Genomic DNA, 11361 nt, shown 5'->3' with positions numbered 1-11361 from the left:
GCGCAAGTAATGAAATCTTTTAATTGGAAAAAGATGTGTGCTCAACCCGCATGATTGACAATCGCCAAATTAGATTGCGATGTATGCAATCAACCAAGGCTTCTAATGTTCGAAATGATAATGGTCAACATCGATAGGAAATGCTTGATGTTTACACATCGCTTTATTTCTCACACTCACAGAATGAAAATCTTAAAAGAGATTCGCGATGAATGTGGTCAACAAGAGCCATTAATGTCGCTTTCGTAATTAGAAATAGTACACAACGATAAGACATGTTTGTTGTTCAGAAATCATGGTCTAACATCATCTTGACTGCTACTACCATGAAATCTTATGTAATAATTTGATTTTTTTTGGACTGTGAAACAACGTTTCCTTTAATTATGAGTTTGCGGACATCTGAAATAAGTCTAGACGGCTACCTTAATTGCGATGGAGCCGGTTATACACTCGATTCAAGAACAAGTCATTTATGCAGGAATTGTTGGTTTGTCGGTTCCTTATTCACGAAGCAAAGTGAAAGACATCCTTAACCTGTATGATGTGTCATTCATATATAAATGAAACGTCCTATCACCCTCCGCCAGTTTTCGAATAAATAGGACAGTTTTAAAAAACACCGAGCAAATCTCAAATAAAATACACTCCGCATTAATGAAATTAAACAATGTCATTTCATACAGCTGTATACAAAAGTAATCAATGTGATTGGACATAGTAGTTCAAATCACGGTAGCACGTATCGTGTGGGTTTGATTTTAGAAATATTTTTTGGTCTTATATAAATCCACAACTTCATCCACCCTCGTCCCAACAAATCGCCTTAGGTGTAGATTATGGATTTACACCTCGACAATGGGTCGACCCGAGTCACCCTCCCAACTAATCCCTTCACAGAAAATGAGACATTGTTCAGACTGGTTCACCATTTGCGATTTTAATTCAATGACATTGAGCAATAGAACGATTTCTAAGCATCAAGCATCTCTTCTAGCTATACACTATTTTCGTTCATGATGGGGCATATATATTATGATTTTTATTCTCGTAAGTTCAACAATACAACGATTTCTGAGGAACAAACTTTTCTTATCGATAATTACTTCGTCATTTGTTAAGGGCGAACATTACGTGACTTTGTGGACCACATAAAGCGAAAATCTATTTCCGCAATTTTCGTTCACAGAGTGTGAGTTATACAAAGATTTCGGAACAGCGACAAAATATCTTTCGTTGTGCAGTATTTTTAATTACTGAAGAGCAACATTACTAGCATTGGTTCATCGCATACATCACAAAATTATTTTTCGTTATGATTTAATTTTTGTAGTTGAAGCAGTATAACGATTTACAAGCGAGTTTAGTAAAGTTAAAATTATATTTCAACCGAGACAGATTTACAAAATTTGTAGTCTTACAAAATTTGCCTACGGAAATTGGTGTAGACAGACTCCAAAATCTGTTAGAAATCTATTTACATCCTTTTAAACCTTTCTGGATCGTACCGTTCGTTTCCTTTGTAAGTAGTCTTGTTGACTGATTATTTATGTCTGCCGACTTTTTAAACTCAATCGAATTTCGGCATAGTTCGTCGCGTACTTCCGGTATATCTTCCTGCAACAAAATATGTAATGTGAAACCAATATATAAAAGGATTCCCCAATAACAGCGAATACAAAGCTCATACAGCGTCGAAACAAGGTTCTTCTCCATTGTATATTGCTTCAATATGCTTCATTACGAATATGCCACAATCGACCATATTAATTTGTAAAGGAGCATCATCAGCACAGAGCACCATCCACTCGGCAATGTCGACACCCAAAAGATCGTTTAGGAATCCCACCTGTGATAAATGGAGAATATAGTAAAATCCGGTCCACCGCAAATAGCTACGATTCACCTATGGACAGAAGCTTACCAAATGCATAACGTCACGTTCTACACCACTATGGCAGTCCAATGAGTTGTAGCACCATAGTTATTTTTTCCGTAAATTCATCTCGTATAAGGCCTAATGTTCGGGATTTTGCCAGAGTGTAGGAAGTAAAATCTGCGAATCGATACAATATTTTATAAATCCATAGACATATCATGATGGAGATGTTATGACTAAACCTAGAAGAAGAGGTTTGTTCACTTACCTTTTCAAAAGTCGAAAAGTCTATGCAGTGATCATCGGTATTCCAACAAGGTAGTGCATCTACGAATCCACTGGTGTATGGCTTTCGCCGGACATACGTTTGTTGCACAAAATAGTAAGGTTTAACCACTAAGAAACATGAGTAAGTCATAAAAGCAAATAAAACAATAGCAGAACAGACATACCATGAAATAAGGGGTGATGATGTGTACAGTATTGCTTGTTGCGTTGCTTTGAATATAATTGATGAAATCACACATTGTCTGGTTGCAAAAATTTACGAACTTCAAAACATACTAAACGATGACCTAGAAAATGATAGTGGTTACATACGTACAAAATTACTGATAGTGTTCCCGTCTGCAAATTCATCTTGCATCTGATTGATGTTCTCTTCGAACTCTTTAGGGCGTTGTCGCCCACCCTTGTCTGTGGATGTTGCACTGAGTGCACCACGAGCATAGTATTCAGAATTCGACATTGAAATTATTTTCTACAGTAAACAACACAAATTGAATATACGACATAAAAAGGCAAATGTTGCCTAAACCGGTCACGAGGTTCAAAAAATATATGCCTTAAGCGCTAGTGCTAGTCCTGTAGATGTGGTTGTCTTCTTCTTCGTCGACGCTGACTGTCTATCTGACGTTGTCTTCCTCGGTGCCATGCCTGGTCATATTGCTCCCATCATCCTCTTCTTCGGCGTCATGCCTGGATGAAGATATCGATGACCCCTTTGCAACGCAGCTACGGAATCGACAACGTCAGTCAAATATAAAGGAAACGTTGTTTCACATACCGCCCTTTTTCAAAAACCGCCTGCAAATTAATTGATTGTGTTTTAAATAAATAAAAAAATGTCGTTTCGACTGCATATTATAACAATAGTTGAGTGGGAGATTGACCCGACCCGACCAAACCCGGTGTCCAGGTATGTATAATCTTTGATGATTAATGTATTGATTATCATATATGGATACATCGATATATTCATGCCACATACTTTTCTTATCGGTTTTTTAACAACAAACGTTCATTATCGCTTTAGACTATTATCATTTAACACCGGCAAAATTGTTTCGTCTTGTTGTCCACATACATCGCAAATCGATGTTGACTTACACCGTTTATAAAGGGTGATTATTACAAGCCATTGGCGGTTGCATGAATCGCTAACCTATTACTCGGCCAAACATTAGTAACCTTTGTTAATTGCATATAATTGAAATTAACATGTACAACGATTGTTGACAATATATGTCGCATTCAAGGAGGTTGAGCTAATGGATCCATTTTTGGCTCCATTAATCGCGTATGAGTTTTGCGGTTTTTATTCATTGGCGACGAGGAAAATTGTGATTTCTAAACAACAGACGTTCTATTTCCTACATGGCCAGCCTATTGATGACCTATATCCCTTTCCAATTAGTGTACTCTAGAACATGTGAGGCATGTCAGTAGTACGACGATTGGATGAGAATGCCTTATGACCTCGGTTAATGCTTTGTCCACGTTGTTCAGCAATACAGTCATTTGCGATCAACAAAATCTTCTTACCGATGATTTCATTTACGAAAGCCGAATATTATAAGGCGTTGTTGACCTCATGAATTGCAATCCTATTTCGCGGTTTGCATTTAAGGTGTCCCTGCAAATGAGCGATTTCTGAGCAGGAACCATATCGTACCGCTTTTGGTCGGCAACCTATTGCGCGATTTGAATTTACTAATGACCATCAATAGCGATTTCTGAGCATTAAACTTTTCTTATCGCTGTTGACTGTTATCATTTACGACGTCAGAACTTGTTCAATTATTGTTCACGGCATACATCGCAAATCCTTTTTGTGATTTTCTAGCAAGACGAAAACAAATATAGCTTTTGCTGAACAGAAATTATCTATTATATCAATGTTGACCTTAATCATTTCCTAACGGTGATTATGGGACCTTGTTGACCGCATAAATCGCATGTGTTCTGCGATTTTCATTCAAAAATGACGAGTTATATTGTGATTTGTAGACAATATTACTCGTGCCAATCAGACATCTATTACGATTTTCATTGTGATTTTCATTTAAAAATGACAAGTTATATTGCGATTCTCATTCAATCAAGGAGGTCAGGCAATGTCATGATTTCTGAACAACAGACATCTATTTTCGATTACAGTTTATTTATTTACGAGATTCATAGACGAAACATGTTTGTTAGATGTAATAAAAAAGAATTAAACAATAAAAGAATGTTATGTTATGACAATTACTTATAGAATTACAACAAATAACTATCGTGATAAAAAAGAATAGCTCGGGTTTATTCTGTGGTACTTGATGAATAAGATGCAATATGATAGAGAACTTGTCTCTTTCTTTTTCTTGGTGGACTGTCTATCCTCGGTGTCCTCTTGGTTGCGTCCATCTGATTAAAAAAACTGGTCATCATATCTACCACTGAGTTCAATTGTCTTCCCATATTGCTTACATCCATCCTTAAATTCTTATTCTCTTTTTTCATCAGTTCGAACCTTACGGCGGAGACGATGTTATCTTTTGTAACAAGTGTTCGCTCTTCATCGCGATTTGTTACTGAGGGAATCGTTGTTGTAATCGGAGGGGGACGACGGACGGGTTGTAGATGCTGGGATGCAACAAGAAAGGGGGCAGTTGGAAGGCCTGGGTTCTCAATTTTCTCAATCGCTAGATTTCGCCGCATAGGTTCCCAATACCTTTGGAAATAGAAGGGATCAAATTGTCATCCTTTATAATCATACGATACGGCACGGACACCACCTGTGTTCCAAATTAATAATTCATCCCTGTAGCGTTCACGCCAATTCACGTTCATGCCCCTACCACTATTCATCTTCCTTCTTACTTCTAAAGGCTTATTTAGGATAGACTCCCCCAAGCCACATTGTAGGAGAACTCGACTGCCATGCTGCAACTCGGATTCATAATTGCAAAACAACCACAAATCGCTGTCAGACAATCTAGCAGCCTCTGCAACAACGTCTTGGTCATCGTCCTCCCCATCTCCATACGATCTCCACAAAACCTGTACATTGGTAATTTTTTTAAATAACGAGTGACAAATGTATTACAATTTACTTAAGAATGATATGACGACAACGATATATACTAAGGAAGACAAAATCCTGCAGCGATGATTACTTAAGAATGCTAAACATTACAACGATTTATAATACTGAATGATAAATGCTGAACCGATTATAAATAATTTTAGAACATTTACCTCATTTAGTTTCAGCCCATCTAAAATGGACTTAGCATTATGAATTGTGACGTTTATTCTAGCTCAGCGACCAATCTTTGGAAAACCACAAATCGCAGGGCCACAATGTGGACGCAATGGGATAATATGTTCACACGCCCAAGCCTAACAAAAACAATATATTAGTAACACTACAACCTTCAATGAGCTTAGTCTACAATTACTAAGTATGTAATAACCAAATAGTTGAACAAATGGCCAAAATCCCCCAACTATTTTCGCACCCTTACTCGCACGGTAGAGTTGATTGTACAAGTGTACGAGCATAGCGGCACCCCATGTATAGTTGTTGACTTCGTCTAAGTCTTCCAGGTACTGCAGCCACATGTAACTTATTCTCGAACCAGAACAATAGGAAAATAAAGTAAGACCAAAAAAATAAAGAAGGAAGTCGCGCAACTCTTGGTCAGCTATTTCATATGCACAAGTAGCAGAGCGACCTTCTCATTTATTACGAAAAGATGAGACATTCATTGATGTGGAATTGATTTCACCAGAAATACATTGACTCCATTTGTCCATCGACATTCTTAGAAGGGTCGTGCATTTTTCCATTGCTATCGCACTTAAGGCCAGTGATCCTCGCTACATCTTCTAGAGTCATGGTGATCTCAAAAGAATCAAACTGGAATGTGTTTGTCTTATCATTCCACTTATTTACCATGTGGGTCATGGTCTTCCAGCAAGTTTCAAAATATTGCTAGTCCAAAAGGCCATCGAAGTGCATATTTCATAATTGGTCCTTCTGATATGCACTCAGCTGACCATACCACGACAGAACTACAGGCCACTGACACCGACCTCTGAGCTTTTCACCTGGTGCTCTACTTCTTCTCTGACCTTCCTGTAACACACAATAACATATTATTCCTACCAATTGTAAATTAGTATCATTTGTACTTATAAATAATATTCTACTAATCGCTATAAATAATATTGGTTGCACACACACTATCACAGTAATCGCTATACATATTAATACCTAACACAGTAATCGTTATACAAAAATCGCTAAACATATTATTAAATCTTCATAGACAGGATGAATTTATTTACCTTCGTCGCACTTTTCTTTTGTTCAACCAATCCCTCCAACCTAGGCCTTTTTCGGTTGGTCCATTGCCTCCCACTTCCTTTCCCTTTCCTTCTCTTCCTCCTCCACCTTCTCCTTCCTTTCTCTTTCCTTCTTTTTCTCATCCTCCTTCTCCTTCTGCCGCCTTTCTTTCTCTTCCTCATGTTGTTTCCTTCTTTCCTCCACTTCCTCCTCCTGCTTCTTCCTTTCTTTTTCCTTTTCTTCTTCCTCCTCCTTCTCCTTCTCATTCTCCTTCCTTTCTCTTTCCTTATTTTCCTCATCCTCCTTCTCCTTCCTTTGCCTTTGCTTCCCTTCCTCAAACTCCTTCTCCTTCATTTGCCTTTTCTTTTCTTCCTCAAACTCCTTCTCCCTCCTTCGCCTTTCCTTTTCTTTCTCATCTTGAAGCTTATTATGTTCCTTTTCTTTCTCAAACTCCTTCTCCCTCCTTCGCCTTTCCTTTTCTTCCTCATCTTGAAGCTTATTTCGTTCCTTCTCTTCTTCCTCCTTATTCAATTGCCTTCGCCTCTCCTCCGCCTCCTTCAATAGCTTTACCTTATTTCGCATTGCTATATGCTCCAACAATAGCTTTCGCGTTTCCATCTTAGCATCCTCCTTTAGATTGTTCAATTTCATTTCCCTCTCCTCCTCATTCTTTTTTTGCCTTTCCCTCTCCTCTGCCTTCTTCCTTTGCCTTTTCTTTTTATTCTTCTCCTTATTTCTTTGCTTTGCCTTCTCTTGGTCATCCTTCTTCTGCATCTTTAGTTCTTCAGCATTCTTTCTTTGGTCTGCAGCCTCGATATCTGACAGATAATCCTCCGCATAATATAATTCCAGCGCTTTTTCCCTGTCTTTATCATTCTCAATCTTAAGTATATTTTGGTACCTTTCAAAAAACTGAGATAGATGGGACTGACGGATCACTTCTCTAATACACAACCTATAGAACGATGAGGTATCTCTTCTCTAATGAGCTGCAGACATTGCTAACCTGCACAACACATTAAATGATCATCATGATTACAAATCGTCGGAAACTTATGTACAAATCGAGGTATCTTAATAAACACACATCGCTATTGCTTTGAATATATAAATCATCGTCGATTCAAACTTACAAATCGTTGTATAAATCGCAACCTTCAGATTGCATAACGAAACCTTACACGAAACTCACCGAAATGATAGGATTTTCGGTATTCCAATTGTAGTAAGAAACAGTCAACGTATACGCAACAGATGGTGGCAACGATGTTGCGACTGCATGTAACACGGAAACGGATGCTTTGGCGGTAGCAGCGCAAAGGGAAGGATGCTTCGACGGCAACAGAAGAAGGCAACGGATGATCCGACGACAACAGATGATCTGGCGACAACAAATGAAGGCAAAGTATGCTCCGGTAGACTTTTCTGCTTAGAGCGAAAATGGATTGTTTTTGAACTATTTAAATTCTACAACATAAAGCTTGCTTGCTACATATGCAAACTTTGCTGAAAATTTTGGTGCGATCACGATGCAGGGCAGTTTTGTCCTTTTCACGAACCGCCATTTTCGTTTTCTAGATGGAGGGCATTTAGGTCCGTTCGAGGAAGAGTAAGATAATGCCGGTAAAGGGTAATTAAGTCTTTGCGATGACACCAAATTACGATGTTATGTGATGCAGGCAAACATGGGGATACTAGCCGGTCTGCATCTTATACGTGACGCTCATTGAGACCCCCCAAACATGAGATGTAGCTACCGGCCCTGTTTGGTGGGGTAACATATAACTTGCTCCGATCCCGAGGTGGATGGATGAACTAACCCGTTGGACCTACAAACCTTGTAGACCGCGAGGCGAGCGTGGATTGTTGTCCCGCTTGCATACCTGTGACCAATGCGGCCTCGTGGTGACACCAGCTCCACCAGCTACTGCCATGCCACCCAACGCAGTCAGGTACCCACCCAAGTGGCTTGTAGTTTCGGAATGGCCACATGTTGGCATCGTCGAAACTCTTCGGCTAGGCGACATTGTAGAGCGCTTCTGTAGTAATGCCTCCAACTGCCAGTTGCCTGTGGCGGCCGGTCTGAAATGTCGCTGGCAACACGCATCTCGATGTCGGTGATGACCTGTACCCAGATGGAAGCGTTTTGTGTTGGTCCACGACCTTCGACGACCAGCTATAGACAACCACAACCCACTGCCAGTTTCGATGTAAGGTGGATCCGGATGGGGTTGACCCCCTCCCACCTAAAACAAAAACAATGACAACCACCCGACGCCGGTCTGTTTGGGCGATGGGGGATTTCGGCGAGTGCCGCAAACACGCCGGCACACACACACACGTAACTGAATGCATGGAGTGGGCCCATAATCCAATATAGGTGTTCTTCAAAACAAAATCAGAATGTGAAAATAATAATACATATAGGAAGAAAATGATGTACGAGTGCTTGGTGTTCTCCTCAACCTATCGACGCTCACAACGAGCCCAGGCCATCAAGTCAATGGTGAGCAGAACCCTAAACCCAAATGAGAAAGAAGAAAACACCCATTGATTGTTCTCACCTCTACTTAAGGCTTCTAAGAGGGGCTTGTAGTGGGAAGATACCACTACTAGTGGTTTGTATAAATCTCAAGAGTCATGCTCTACCTCACGTTAAACCAGGTCCTATCAGGTTAAATCCGATTCATACTCCAACAGATACTACTAAGATTGGAGTTAGAATATGACAATAATTTATGATGCTCCTTAACAAGCTCAAGACCAACCGTAGTGGTGCTTGCAAGCTCAAAGCAAAGCGGTGTCAATTGTCCTACTACAGTAGGAGATTAAGCTAATCCAACTGAAGTTTGCATGTACTAGGCTGTGTCTCAAAGGGTAAGAGAAAGTTAACAGTGAAACTATTCATATTTGAGATGTGTTTTTTTTTGCTAGTCCAAGGGAACCCATGTCCAAATCGCCAATTAACTACACGCATTGTCCGACTTTTGATTGGTAAAACCTTTGAAGTCTTCTTTTACCCCATAAGGGATCTTGCAGCAAAGGACACCACTCATAAATTCCACCAATGATAGGTAACAAATCATGGTCTTCCCTAATCAGAAAGCAGAGCTCTCGTGGACCCCTTCGAGATGGGTTAATATTTGGTGTTATCGAAGGTACTAAGTTATATAAATTATATGAAACTATTGAGTTGAAAATCATAAGTTTTAGATTTCTTTTGTAGATTAAATCCTGTGAATGTGATTTACAAAGTGAAAAATGAGATTTGAATCATATGATTGAAATACATAAGCAAGTTTTTTAAGGGCTTCAAAAATTAATGGTCTACAAATTTCATGACTCTAAAAATTAGATTTTTTGGATTGAAATAATACGTTCCATGATTTGATCTTTAGCAAACAAACCATCTTGAACATATCTATGTAGTCAAACTGAGTAAACAATGCTTCAACATATAATTTTCAGCTCAATAGTTTCATATAGCACCAAATATTAAACCCTTTAAAATCCCTGTTACTACATTTGGGACTTGATAACAAGGAGTGTTGTAGCTAACAAGGGCTTCACCCATAGGACAAGGGTGCTTTTTCAACATCACCAAATTGACGAGAAGTCACGAGTTCTAAACCCATATGAGGTATCCATCTCCTTTGTAGGGATGGCAGTGGATCAGGGTGGAGGAAGGGGACAAGATCTCTACTCTCGCTCTGCCTCAAAATTCTGCCCTCCTTCTTCGCCTTCATCCCTACACGGTTTTTGATTTTAACCTCCATCTCCGCCTCCATCCTCGGTCCAAACAAGGCATGGCAGAGCATGGCCCCATTTCTTCGTGGTCCACTGTCATCCCTAAAGGTAACAGAATTGGATGGGGCGGGAAAAAGCTTAAGTCAATTCCCGCTTTCATCTCCGCAAGGGTTTTGATTTTAACCTTCATCTCCACCATATTTCATGTCCTCTGTCCTCAGTCTAAATGGGACGAGGCAGGGTGGAGCTCCATTTTCCCCTCCACTGCCATTCATTTTTCTTTTTCTTTTTCTTTTCCGTAAGGTCAAAGCTGGGTCTACTTTTCTGTGGAAACCTCAAGGGTTTTACCACCAGGAATCCAGATGGGACTTTTTCTTTTAGCCTGACCCAAAAATAAATAAAACAAAAGTGTTGCAGGAATAATATTGAGAATTTACAACATAATAATAACACCATTGGGTAAGACTGGCTGCTTGATTTTGGTCTCTTAAATTCACTTTCATGATCACGTCTAATAAATGAGCCTTTCTAATTTGAATGTTGGATCAAACACGCCTTTTGTGATATCAACATCGGTTTACTATTTCAGAAAAAGAAGCCTCTTTGTTCTTTTCGATATGACAAATTCTCGTGAATAATTTGACAAGCCATCCCGACAGAACATGTTGGCAAATGACAACCCATTATCCAATGTGATTTTGCAAATTTTTTTATTAGGTTATATTCTTGTTTGGCAGGGTAAACTCCGCACCTGATAATTATTTGAAAATTCTGTCAAGTGTGGAACAACCGAAAGGTTGTGTTAGTTACTAAACAAATGCTCATGAAAACAGTACTAGTAACATGCTTTACTTTCTAATAAAGCTTTCACATGATTAGATCTGACTCTCTCCTTTTCATAAAGTTATGTCAATGATTTCAGAACCCATCATTTCACATTTTTTATTAAGTATATTAAACAAATCACAAGAGGCTAAAAATAGCATTATATGGCCTCTGTCAACTTTGAAATAAGGCCAATACAAACAATTAGAAGAATATTTGTACTATCCTATTGCAGAATTATGCTAGTGATCTCTCAGAAACAAAGAGTTCACTTTATTTAAAAACCTATCTTGAC

This window comes from Nuphar pumila, chromosome 6 (genome assembly GCF_984573655.1).
Source record: "Nuphar pumila chromosome 6, dmNupPumi1.hap1.1, whole genome shotgun sequence".
Classification (NCBI taxonomy): Eukaryota; Viridiplantae; Streptophyta; class Magnoliopsida; order Nymphaeales; family Nymphaeaceae; genus Nuphar; species Nuphar pumila.
Note: the sequence above shows the minus strand (reverse complement) of the source record.